Raw genomic sequence first — 12694 nt, forward strand, 5'->3', positions numbered from 1 at the left:
TATGGGTCTCTGTAGATTGAATTTGTCCGCCACTACCCTAAAGTCTCCACCTTGTGTTTCCTTTTAGAATGTTCTTATCTGGCTGCTAAGTACATCAGAGTCCAGGAACACTGGTGGTAGCAAGAATGCGTGCAGTCAATCTATTGTGAACTTTACAGGGATATGATGCAAATGTAAAAAGCCAATATAGAATGCAGCAATGTATGTCATTGAGCCAAACAACTGTAAATATATATTACTAGGGCAAACTAAAACTTTCCTGTGCGCTACTAGTCCCATTTTTGATAATGGCTTGAAATTATACTGCATCACCCTGCAGCGGTATAGTAGACTGAAATATTGGAATGCCAGACTTTATAATACTGTTTCTTAATGCGCCATACAGTTTAGATTATCCAGGGATAATGCACAGTGAGAAATGGAATGGAAATTACTTATTTTGTGATTATTATTTTCTTTATGATGGAATTTTCATCATGGCAGTAGTTGTTCATCTATTAGTAAATGTAGTGTTTAAGCTTCACTGGACAATACGGTCTAAAGAAGGCTTTGCTTTTTTATATGTATGCAGTGTAGGAAATAAACCTGTCAGTCACAGTATGCCATTGCCAATATAACTTGTTTAATATGAGCATGGGAAAGCAGGGTAATGCTGCCCATACATGGTGCGATGTGCACTCTGCGTTTTGAACTACATTGCATTGCATCTAGTGCAAAAATGCATACAATGTGCTAAAGCACTGTGCATTTTGAACTAGATGCAATCTAGTTCAAAAAGTGCATGCTTCACATACTTTTTGTGATGTGCAATGCATGGGAGCGCGCATAGCCTTACGTGGTACAAAATGTACTGCGTATGGGCAGCTTAACAATGCAAGGTTTTTTATTTACATACTGTAGTATGTGTAAAACACAGGGTTACCTACAGAGGGACTTATTTATAAAGCCTGAAATAGCACAGTACAAAACAGTAGTAACATTTCAGAAACTGGCAAGATGAGTTGGCCAGATGAAGGAAATCCTTAAATAGATGAGTACACACTAAACAATATACACTTGGTACTGTCAGACAATTTACGTAGCCATTGTATTATGTGTACACTCAGTCCATCATTTTTACCAGTATTTTACAGTATGCATTCTATCCGTCCATTGGGATAATTCCACAGATGTTGTTACATGGATCATGTAATGATATATTGCATTGTCTTCTGGCAGACTCTGTATGTACGGTTAGGTGTAGTGTGCACGGTTATGTATAGTTAGGTGCGCAGCCTGACTTGCTAATTGCCTAATTATATGACATGCGAAACTGAACACCGAACAAATACAAGAGTCAGGCTGCATTTACACAGACCCGCCAGAGGTGGCTCATAACAGTAACCCCAATACCAGGTTTTCCACAAAAAGGGATACAACAGAAAACCTGGCATGCTGGTACAAACAACAAAAAACAAACAAACAGAAGCAAGCTACGGCTGCAGCTTATAACAGTAATAGATTGTTACATCACATATTTGGGTTGCGCAATCGTTCAGTTTTGTGCCAATCTTAATTTCTGGTACAAATGTAATACAAAGAATAATACGATATATAGCGCAGAGAAGGTTATCCACCTGGAAAATAACTATATTAAATAAAGCGGTTTGGAGTAAAGCACCCCAAGGCACTATCAAGATCACCTTGATAAGGACCAACAGGGCAAAACGCGTTGGTAGGGTGCCATCTCTACGACACACTGGTGAGCAGTGGCGGATTCAGGGGGGGGGCACCCGGGCACATGCCCCCCTGTCATTTATTTTGTAGCTGAGGACCAGGGCTTTCCAACGAGCCCAGCCCTGTGTCTCTAACCCCCCGGCAACTGGAGATATCGCCTGGCAAACCTGTAACGTTTTTTCCCCATAGGATAATATGGGACCCGTCAATTCCGACCCCCACCCAGTTCCGACGGCTGCCAGTTCCGGTCCTGGCATCACAGAAGCTTGTGGTTCATTTCATTCAATTCCAAATCGCTGGGCCTTCAATATGATACCAGGCTGGTCCAAATCGGTCAATCAGTTCCAGAGATATTGCGTGTAAACCGATTTTTTTATTTTTGAAATGTAATTTCATGGCTGTTCATGTTCTTTGAGGGCAGATTACTCTGGAACTGGACCAAAATCATTCACAGCCCACTCAAAAGTTCTTCAATATAATACTTGTCTCATGTAAATGGGTCAGTTGGTTCCGAAGATATAGCCGGTTAAATGAGATAACTGGTTAAAGGGGGGAGGGGTGGTTTTCTCTACCCCTCACACCAGAAAATGCAGGGACTAGGCTGGTGTAAAAGGGGCCAACCTGGGAATGCATTTTCTGGTGTGAAAGGGGTATTATTTCAAATAGCCGGGACCTGCAGTTCTCTGAATACAGCCAGGCTCTGCCACTGTCAGTGGCTATCACTTCTGCCTGGCGGCGGCTGTCCCCCATTTACCACCAGCATGTATTCCCCCTTGGCAATGAGCATGTAATCCCACATGGCAATGAGCATGGAACCTCTGGCAATGAGCATAGAACCCTTGGCAATGAGCATGTAGAGAAGCAGCACTTATGTAGCATAATTTTTAATAGGCATTATGGTGTTTGGCATAACACATAATGGACATAATGGCGTGTAACTTAACGTGTAATGGACATTATGGTGTAAATGTTTAATGCGAGCCTTTGGTGGACAATGTCCCTGTTTATGAAGTGTATTGTGAATTTTGGCTTAATCTGTGTGGCATTATGTGAATTCTGGCTCAATCCATGTGGCATTATGTGAATTTTGGCTCAATCCATGTGGCATTATGGGAATTTTTGCTCAATCCGTGTGGCATTATGTGAATTTTGGCTCAATCCATGTGGCATTATGTGAATTTTGGCTCAATCCATGTGGCATTTTATGCATTTGGCTCAATCCGTGTGGCATTATTTGAATTTTGGCTCATTCCATTTGGCATCATGTGTAAGGGGCAAGTATAATGGGGTCTAGTATTTTGTTGCATAATGTGTAGAAGTTGTATATGGTGTTGACACGCACCCTGTTGAGTGGCCACACACTCTTTTCCGGAGCGCGCCTTTGGCGCGCGCACAACTACATCCTTCACTTTTGTCACCATGGTGGGCCTGCGTACTTTAAATGCCAGGGCCTATTTTTAATTCCATTCCCACCCTCTCCTGACGCTCTCTTAGCATGTACACTGGCACCACTAACACCGCCCCTCCCCCACCCAAACCTTTTTTTATCATGGTGCCCCCCCTGTCATTTTATCCTGGATCCGCCCCTGCTGGTGAGCTACCTGGGTTTTTTCCATCTATCATTCCCAGTGAGGGTCGTTGTACAGTTGCAAGAAAAAGTATGTGAACCCTTTGGAATTACCTGGATATCTGCATAAATTGGTCATAAAATGTGTTCTGATCCTTGTCTTAGTCACAACAATAGACAAACACAGTCTACTTAAACTAATACCACACAAATAATTATACTGTATGTTCAAATGTTTTAATTGAACAGACCTTGGAAGCAGATATTTGTTTCATAAGACTGTGTGATTATATGTGTCACCCGCTTTGGCTCGTATGCAAAAGTGATACAGTGCAATTAAGATCAATAAGTTCTTTCAAAAACAGTACATGGTTTATTTAAAAGTTCACAGTTCATTGCAGAATAATGTTCAGTTTATTTTCTTCTTCACAAACACAATTCAAACCGGTTATACACAACCACATAGCTTGCTCCTTCCAGCACAGTCTTTACATCCATAACATTGGTGCAGCATCTCAATTAGTTTACTTCAGTAACGACAGCAGCATAAACAGGGCCGGCGCCACCACTAGGCAAACCTAGGCATTTGCCTAGGGCGCCGGCCACTGGAGGGCGGAAAATGCCGCCCGGGTACCTGTACCTGTCTATTTAAATCTGGCGGCGGAGGCAGCGGGGGGTCCCTGCAGTCTATTAAAAATCACGAGCGCTATCCGCCGGGCTATGCGGAAGCGCTTCTAGTGTGAAAACTCTGGCAGCACGGCACACGCTGATCTCAGCCAATCAGCGTGCTGCCAGTGTTTTCACACTAGAAGCGCTTCCGCATAGCCCGGCGGATAGCGCTCGTGATTTTTAATAGACTGCAGGGACCCCCGCTGCCTCCGCCGCCAGATTTGATTAGAGAGAGCGCCGAACGACAGGTACCCTACCCACCCACCCCCCCCCCCCCCCGGCACCGGGGCGCCCCCAGCCTGACTCGCCTGGGGCGCTCCGGTGCCTTGCACCGGCCCTGAGCATAAACAACGGTGGGAAAGTATCACATCACCTACCCTCACAGTTTTCTTGGAATCCGTAATGTACTCTTTGCACTCTGAAATTCCTTTCGGTGTGTCTACTCACTGGGATCTCCTCCGAACTCTTTGGGCATGGGGACCTCCGGCAGTGGCGTAACTATAAATTTTGTTCCCCATTTGCCAAAAAGTTTTTGGTGCACCCCCCCCCAAACCCCCGGATCCTCTCCAACGTGTTTCCCCAGCGTGTGACGTAATGACATCACACGCATAACGAAGAAGCTGAAGCAGGAGAGAGGAAGAGAGACCAGCATACACTGCTGCTTCCCTTGGCTCCGACGCATCCCAGGCCGCCCTAGCACGCCCATCCGCCCTCCCATCCTGTGCACAGTAGCCAATAGCTGGCTCTGTGTACAGTCAATTGAATCAGTGGGGGGATTTGTTATCTCTGCCATGGCCGCACCCGTGCTGTGGATGACTTGCCTCCAGTGCTCAGTCAGTGCGCAGTGGTGGGCAGCGGCAGGCAGCAGCATGTCAGTGCGTCGAGTGGGTGCCGGCGCCCACACAGACCCCGCTGCTGCTTGTTCCCCCAAGCGGCTGCTGGGGCTGCCTTACAGTAGTTACGTCACTGTCCTCAGGGCCAAATGTAGTTCACCCACTCATCCATGCGTCCTGCTTCCCAGGACTCACAACTCCCGTTCTGCTCTTAGGATACCCACTGAAAGTGTGGATCCTCCTTGATGCTCTGTCTGCAACTTTTACATGGGGTTTTTCACATTTTATTTGAGCTGACATGTTCCGACAGGCAGTATTTCATGCCCTACCATCCACTAGGGTGTGGTGGGAGAATAAAATAAAGAAGCATGGCGAGCGCAGTCTATGTCGACTGTGTCGATATTCGGGACAATTTAGAAAAAACAACAACCCATGTCGACCTTTTTGCTGTTGACCTAAACCATGTCGACCTAATGACCCTGTTGACCTAACCTATGTCGACCTAAATGCATGTCGACCTAATGGTGTCGACCAACATTGTGGTGACCTAATGATCCATACCCCATTATAGGGTCGCTTGTATAAAGGACTCACTGCCAATATGATCTGATTTTTTTTGAACTGGCAGATATCAGGCCTTGTAATCTTTTAACGGATGCTTGTTACACCTACCATTTGCACTTAGACACAGAGAGCTAATTTGTAAGCACACTTTGTCCAATATAAAAGTAGTCAATAATTAAATCCATCAATGATCCTAAACTAAGCAGTATTTTAGATGAAAATTATTTATGTAGGAAAAAGGTGATGGTAACTGTAGCAGATTGGACATTTACACTTTTGCACAGTGCACATCTTCTCCACAAAACCCAGGTTTACTATGCATACAGGTGTCTGATGAGAGTGAAGAGTTTGTTTGCACTTTGTTGTGTGCTAGGAAGTCCATCTCTGCGACCTAGTGCAAAACCTCAGCGATTTGTGCTGCACGTCGAGTGTAAATTACTTGCAGTATTTTGCACGCAGTATTCAATATATACACTGGATGGCAGTGTTATAACATAGTTTTTATTGCAATGCATTATATGTCATATATGTACTTCAAATGACAGGTGACAGAATCTCCATTTTTATCGTTTGTTAATAAATAGTGTCCAGACGCTGTGACCCATATTTTGCCTTGTTCAAATCCTGCTTTTATACTATATTGAAACATCCAAATCATTTGTGTTCTCCACACACGTTCTCTTGTCTGAAGTAGACATCAGTATGTTTTCATAGTGTGATGTCATGTTTATGCTACGTGACCAGTTAACTTGTCCTGTTGTGTTGTTAGTTATACTGTTTAATCTGGCCTATGTGAATCAATTGAAGTGAAAGAACACCTGGTACTGTGATTTTATTTTATTGCTTTACTGCATAAATCTTATGAACGGGATACATGTGGATGAGCAGCGGCCAGGATGCCAGTGGTCAGAATACTGACGATGGCATCCCATTGGAGGGAATACCAACAGGGTTTAGGTAAGTATAGTAACTCTCCCTTGAAGCATGTATTCGGAGTACTATCGCTGGTGTTGTGAGGACAGTTGGGATGCTGGTGTCAGTATCATACCTCCCAACTGTCACGATTTTAGAGGGACAGTCCCGATTTTCGGGTCCTGTCCCGCTGTCCCACCCGTGGCAGGCATTGTCCCGCTGCGGGGGGTGGCAGTTGGGAGACCCCCCAATCTAGTAGAATAGACGCTGTGCGCATGCGCACAGCGTCTATTCTGGTATGAAAATGAGGTTGCGGCTAATTAGCATAAGCCGCGCCCTCATTTGCATACGCCCCGCCCCTTTTCGGGCGTGTCCCTATTTCTTCTACTGAGAAGTTGGGAGGTATGCAGTATATTGAACTCATAGGTCAATACAGGTTCAATGTTCAATGTTGCAGAATAATCAATACTGAAAGACATCACAATTGAGACATCAGACAGAAACTATGTACATATTTTAAACTCGGACTATTTATTATTTAATCACTTTTCCTACTTTGTTTTTTTTATTCACTATATAATTTGCTGTCTTTCAGCTATTTGAAATGATTTAAATAAAAGTTACTTTTTACATATGTAACTGTAATTGGATCCCTATATAGTATTCATATCCTTTACAGTCCAGTGATCCACCACGGCATCCATCTCATGGTGTGTACACACGGTCAGATGTGCCTTCAGATACTATCCACGATCCGATCAGATCGGATCGTGGATAGTATCTGAAGGCACATCCGATTTGCATACAAGTCTGACTATATAGTGCAGATCTGCACTATATAGTCAAGGCAGACAAGACTTTCTGCCTTGTGATACGTGAACGCGCATCGGAATCGGATCGGGATCTGAAGGGTTAAAACCCTTGCGATCTGCATCCGATTCCGATCCGATGTTGACTATATCGTTATCATCGGAAGGCAAAAAGTACCGTGTGTACACACCATTAGTCAATGTTAAAGAGTGTTTACTGTAGGTAAAGTACATGAAAATAAGTACATGGGCTACCTACATCACTAATGCGTTACTGAGAGTAATGGCATTGTTTCATCAAAATAAAAAATAAAACAAAAACATCTTTGTGCGATCTTTTGCTGCCTGACCCATTTTATTGCATTGTACATTCACAAGAGCAATAGCCTATATAGCATATTGATTAAAGAAACCGGGATTGTGCAAACGCCCCATGATTTTCAGAGTTGCTATATTTTCAAGCTCACTTGATTCTAGGGATGCCAATCCCGGGGCATTTTTTCGATCCCGGGATTCGGGATTGAAAAATGCTCAATCCCGGGATCCCGGGATTGGCCTCCATGGTTAAACAAAACAAACAAACCACGTACCTCCTCCCCAAACTGGCCGACCCACACATTAACACGGCAGACTAATCCCCACTATCCCTCCTGCCCTGCACTGCGCTGTCACTTACATGATGGTGGTGACAGGCAGTATCAGGACCATCTCCAGCGGGCATGCGGGTGGGAGCTACTCAGCTTGGCTGGGAGCTGCTTAGCGGGCGAGCGGGCGGTTAGGTGCTGCGCAGCGGGCGGGCGGCTTGGAGCTCCTTAGCGGGCGGGCGGCTGGGAGCTCCTCAGCGGGCGGGCGGGCGGCCAGGTGAACAAGTTCAGAACAGTGTCTGTGTGTGCTGCAGCAGCATGACGGCGGCCGGGCTGTGCAGCGTTATGTGATGTCAGGGGTCACGCTGCGTAGCCCGGCCACCGTCATGCCGCTACAGCACACAGACACTGTTCCAAACAGCCGTCTGCTGGATTTTTACAAACAGGTACTAATCCCGCAATCCCGGGATTGGAAGGCTCAATCCCGGGATTGAACTCCAGCCGTTTTTAGGCCTCCCTACTTGATTCAACAAGAGCAGAAATCTCCTGATCACATATGGTTAGATTAAAAACAACTTTAATATATTCGAGCACTAGGCAGCAGACAAGGTTATAACAATAAATTGCAAACTCTCTTATTAACCGCTGAGGGATGTGAGCAAAATTAAGGCTAGAGTTCACTTAACAATATAGTAAACATTAATATATAATGTCCTTGAACTGTATCTTGCTAAGGCAGGCGTATACGACAGACACATCCCTGCTTTCTTCATACAGATTTGTGCACCTCATTTACAACATTTTGCACACATGTAGGTTGCTGTACCAAAGCAGGAACGTGCCACCTCACAAATCTTTCTCAACCTTTGCTTATTAAGCACTTTTCTGCAGCTTCTTGGACAACACAGGCTTGCTATTAGCTTGAATATGTTTTATGGGTCACTCATAACTGCCTTCATTTAAAATAGTGTGCTAGCGTCATTGGAAGAACACTACACTGGAGAGGCACAGAAAGTCTGCTTTATAAGAAGTATGTCAGAGAAAATAATTATATTCCATTTGTTCAACAAACAGTAAAGCATCAACCGCGGTTAATTTAGAGCAAAACACAGGCGATATAGAAAGGTCAGGAGACAGACGCTACTATTTCTGCAGGTAGCAATTAAACTAATCAGGCTGGTTGGGCTTGCTTAAGGGGCATACACTTGGGGTGATTTCAGCCTTATTTTCAAGCGATCTGACTGGATTGCTTAGAATAGGAGCAAGGATTACTCCGTATGTATAGCCCCAGGCGATGCACAGTCCCACAGAGAAAGCAGCAAGAGCTTAAGTTGCAGGGGGCCCATCTTTGCTGTTTAAGTAATATGTTTTACATATATTTATCACCATCAGTTGCTAAATAGGAGGCCCTTACAAACTTTTGCTATGGGGCCTATACTGTACTGTACTGTCTCTACTGCTAGATCACGGGGCTTTGCCTATAAACAATAGGCAAAGCCCCGCGCTGCACACATCGCTGTGTGGGTGCTAAACGATAGTACTTAAGCCTGTTGCAGAGCACAGAGGCTGGGTCTCCCCGTGTGTATGGGGATTTAGTCTAGTAGTTGCACAACAGCTGGAAAGATATCGCTTGCCCAAGTCTGGTTTAATAATTTGACCTGTTATAGTAGTAAATCGCTTCTCTGCCTTTTGGCTAAGATCAAGTGTAGTATCTGTTCTTATCAGTGGGAATGGACTAGCCCCTGGCAGAAGAATAGAGAAAGGCTGGACTGAGTAACTATACAGAAAAAATTGAAAATACACTTTAGCGCTGTCCCCTAAACACCAAGCAAATATCTACTTGTTGACAGGACAACAGAATTTGATTGATGTCCTCTTTTATCTTTGAGACAAGTTGGGGTCTCCTACTGACCTCCGTGGGGGTCCCTATATGCACATAAAGGTATCTTTATGTGAATTTAGAGATGATCTCCCTTCCACTTCTTCTGCAACTTTCTGCCTGTTCCTCGCTCAGCTTGAATTGTACTGACCTGATGAAAAGGCCCTATTTGCACAAAAAGGTATCTTTGGGGTAGAATCTTATTCTTCCAAATTATCACTCCGCACTTCGTATCCAATCACCAACCACCACATCAAACGCCTGATGAACAGACACTCACCTCAATATGAGGCCCTATGTGCACGTAGCGATTTCTTTGTGGTTTCCCCAGGTAAGTCCAATCTCCACAGACAGCATACTCCGTACAAAAATATTTATTCCACAGGTGTATACATAAAACCAAACGATAAAAAATTTGTATTAAAAAACAATGTCACACTCTAAATGTGTGAGACCAAAAATTCTCCTTTCCTGCATCCGGAAAAACATGAACTGTGGGATAGGTATAAATACCACCACAGATCACATATTCCTCACACCTTGAAAAAGGGCTGAAGCCATAGCCCAAAACGCGTTGGTGAGAGGAAGGAGGCACACTTGATGGTGAGACCTATTGCTATTTTTCATCTGGCAGAATTCATCTTTACCTGTTCCGGATGCAGGAAAGGAGAATTTTTGGTCTCACACATTTAGAGTGTGACATTGTTTTTTAATACAAATTTTTTATCGTTTGGTTTTATGTATACACCTGTGGAATAAATATTTTTGTACGGAGTATGCTGTCTGTGGAGATTGGACTTACCTGGGGAAACCACAAAGAAATCGCTACGTGCACATAGGGCCTCATATTGAGGTGAGTGTCTGTTCATCAGGCGTTTGATGTGGTGGTTGGTGATTGGATACGAAGTGCGGAGTGATAATTTGGAAGAATAAGATTCTACCCCAAAGATACCTTTTTGTGCAAATAGGGCCTTTTCATCAGGTCAGTACAATTCAAGCTGAGCGAGGAACAGGCAGAAAGTTGCAGAAGAAGTGGAAGGGAGATCATCTCTAAATTCACATAAAGATACCTTTATGTGCATATAGGGACCCCCACGGAGGTCAGTAGGAGACCCCAACTTGTCTCAAAGATAAAAGAGGACATCAATCAAATTCTGTTGTCCTGTCAACAAGTAGATATTTGCTTGGTGTTTAGGGGACAGCGCTAAAGTGTATTTTCAATTTTTTCTGTATGGTATCTTGTTGGTGGGAGAGTAGTGACCCACTGAATTTACACATAGCAGCAGTCCCGGGCGCAATCGTTCACCTGTCGAAACCCTTTTTTGTTGTGGACTGAGTAACTGCTCTGATGGGCGGAGGGTGTGGGACCCCTCATGCCAGGGAGGGGGGAAAAGTCTGGTTGAGTACCTTCACCTCTGCCATGCGGTGGGAGGTGTTGTTTCCATAAACCCACTGGTAGAAGGGGGGGGAAAAGACTGGGACCAGTAGTTGACTCTCTTGACGTGGTTTGTAGCCTCTGAAGGATGAGACCGTGAAAGGCTCAGTTTAGTATCCATTCCCAAGGAGCGGAGAAACGCTCCCATTCCAGGAGTAGATTGCTCCTATTCCAGAGAGTGGATTGCTCTCCCGAGGGAGCCTCAAACCCTAAGGCAGTCATTCAAAAAGCCCAGTGGAGTATCCATTTCCATGCCGGGCACTGGAAAGTGCCCTAGATGGGAGAAGAGAAACACTTGGTCGGACGCTGACTGGCTGGCTGGCTGGCTGCCTGTGCCCCTGTGGAAACTCGGGGGTGCCGAAACATGCACTTGTGATCCCCATGTCACTATGCACAAGTATGGCACTTGCACTGCACACTTCCCTTTAGGTTAGCGCTTCACGTCCTTACCCCGGGCTTTTTGGCTGGGGTAGGACAATTTCTTCACACCCCGGCCTTCTGGCTGGGGTCTCTTTTTTTATTTATTTCTCTTACCCTCTCAAGTTTGTCACTTTTCACGTTTTCCGTTTTCTGCAGTGTGTCACTTTTTTTGGTCTGTGTGTATGACCCTTATGGGCCATCCACTCTCCCTCATCCTTTTGGGGAGAGCTTCGGTCCCTTGAGCTTCAGTCCCTCTCTGAGCTTCAGCGAAGAGGACCCACTGATCCCTTTTTTCCCCTCTTCGGCCTTATGTAATGGCTGAGAGGGGTTAGGAGAGTAACGGGGCCCTTCTCCTTTGGGAGAGGGTCCATAAGAACGTTCGGCCCCCTATGCACGATTTAGGTCACGCGCTGGGTGTTGGGAGCGCACCTCGGGCTCCCTGAGTTTCTTCAAACTCAGTAGTAAATTTACTAAGATGGGAGTTCTATTGAAGATGGTATGTTGCCCATAGCAACCAGTTATGGGTCATTCCATGCCAAATCATTACAGCATGGGTCCTCAAACTGCGGCCCTCCAGATGTTGTGAAACTACGAATCCCTGCATGCCTTGCCACAGTTTTAACACTCCCTTATAGCAAAACTGTGGCAAGGCATGCTGGGATTTGTAGTTTCACAACATCTGGAGGGCCGCAGTTTGAGGACCCATGCATTACAGCTTCCAACCCGACCGTCTCAGATTTTCATGAACTTTAGTTGGATGATAGACAACATGAAGTTACTTTCATATGTTAGCCCTCAGTAATACAGTGTTCCTGCAACAGGGTTGCAAACATGACAAAAAAATGTACATTTATGCTTCAATGTCAAAATCATAGTTTTGCCTCTAATTGTGGTAGACCTTTCAAGCTGGTCTTGTTTTGAAACTAAGGGCCATTGTTTTGTTTTAAAAGATGGAATCAGTGATTAAGCAAAAGTGAAAGGCATCACATCTATACAGTGTCAATCACCGCATATTACCACAGTATTGGCCCAGTTTTACACAAAGAACCGATTCTGAGTCGCATATAATGCAAACTTATCTTAAGCTGCTCACTATAAACTAGTTGCTATTGCAATGGTGCACATGTCTATTTTATTCCAATCTCCGTCAGTGTAATGATCACCTTTTTTCATCTCCCAAATGCTAGAATAGGTGCAGGACAAGTGGCAAATTTGGCATCCACAACGCTATTAGTAATTCTAACTGCACACTCACAAAATGTATTCCCACCCAGAAACAGATTTAGTCACCACAGAGACAGGGCCA

The 12694-nt window shown here is 44.7% G+C and overlaps 1 protein-coding gene and 1 pseudogene across 2 annotated transcripts in view; both read left to right on the top strand.

The window, feature by feature from the left end:
* DNAH9 (dynein axonemal heavy chain 9) overlaps positions 1-12694 on the top strand; it is a 367658-nt gene that overhangs the window by 149893 nt on the left and 205071 nt on the right. The gene's annotated exons all lie outside the window — the stretch shown is intronic.
* Positions 9328-9557, top strand: LOC146012716 (U2 spliceosomal RNA; annotated as a pseudogene).

Source organism: Crinia signifera, chromosome 6 (assembly GCF_055691185.1).
Source record: "Crinia signifera chromosome 6, ASM5569118v1, whole genome shotgun sequence".
Taxonomy (NCBI): domain Eukaryota; kingdom Metazoa; phylum Chordata; class Amphibia; order Anura; family Myobatrachidae; genus Crinia; species Crinia signifera.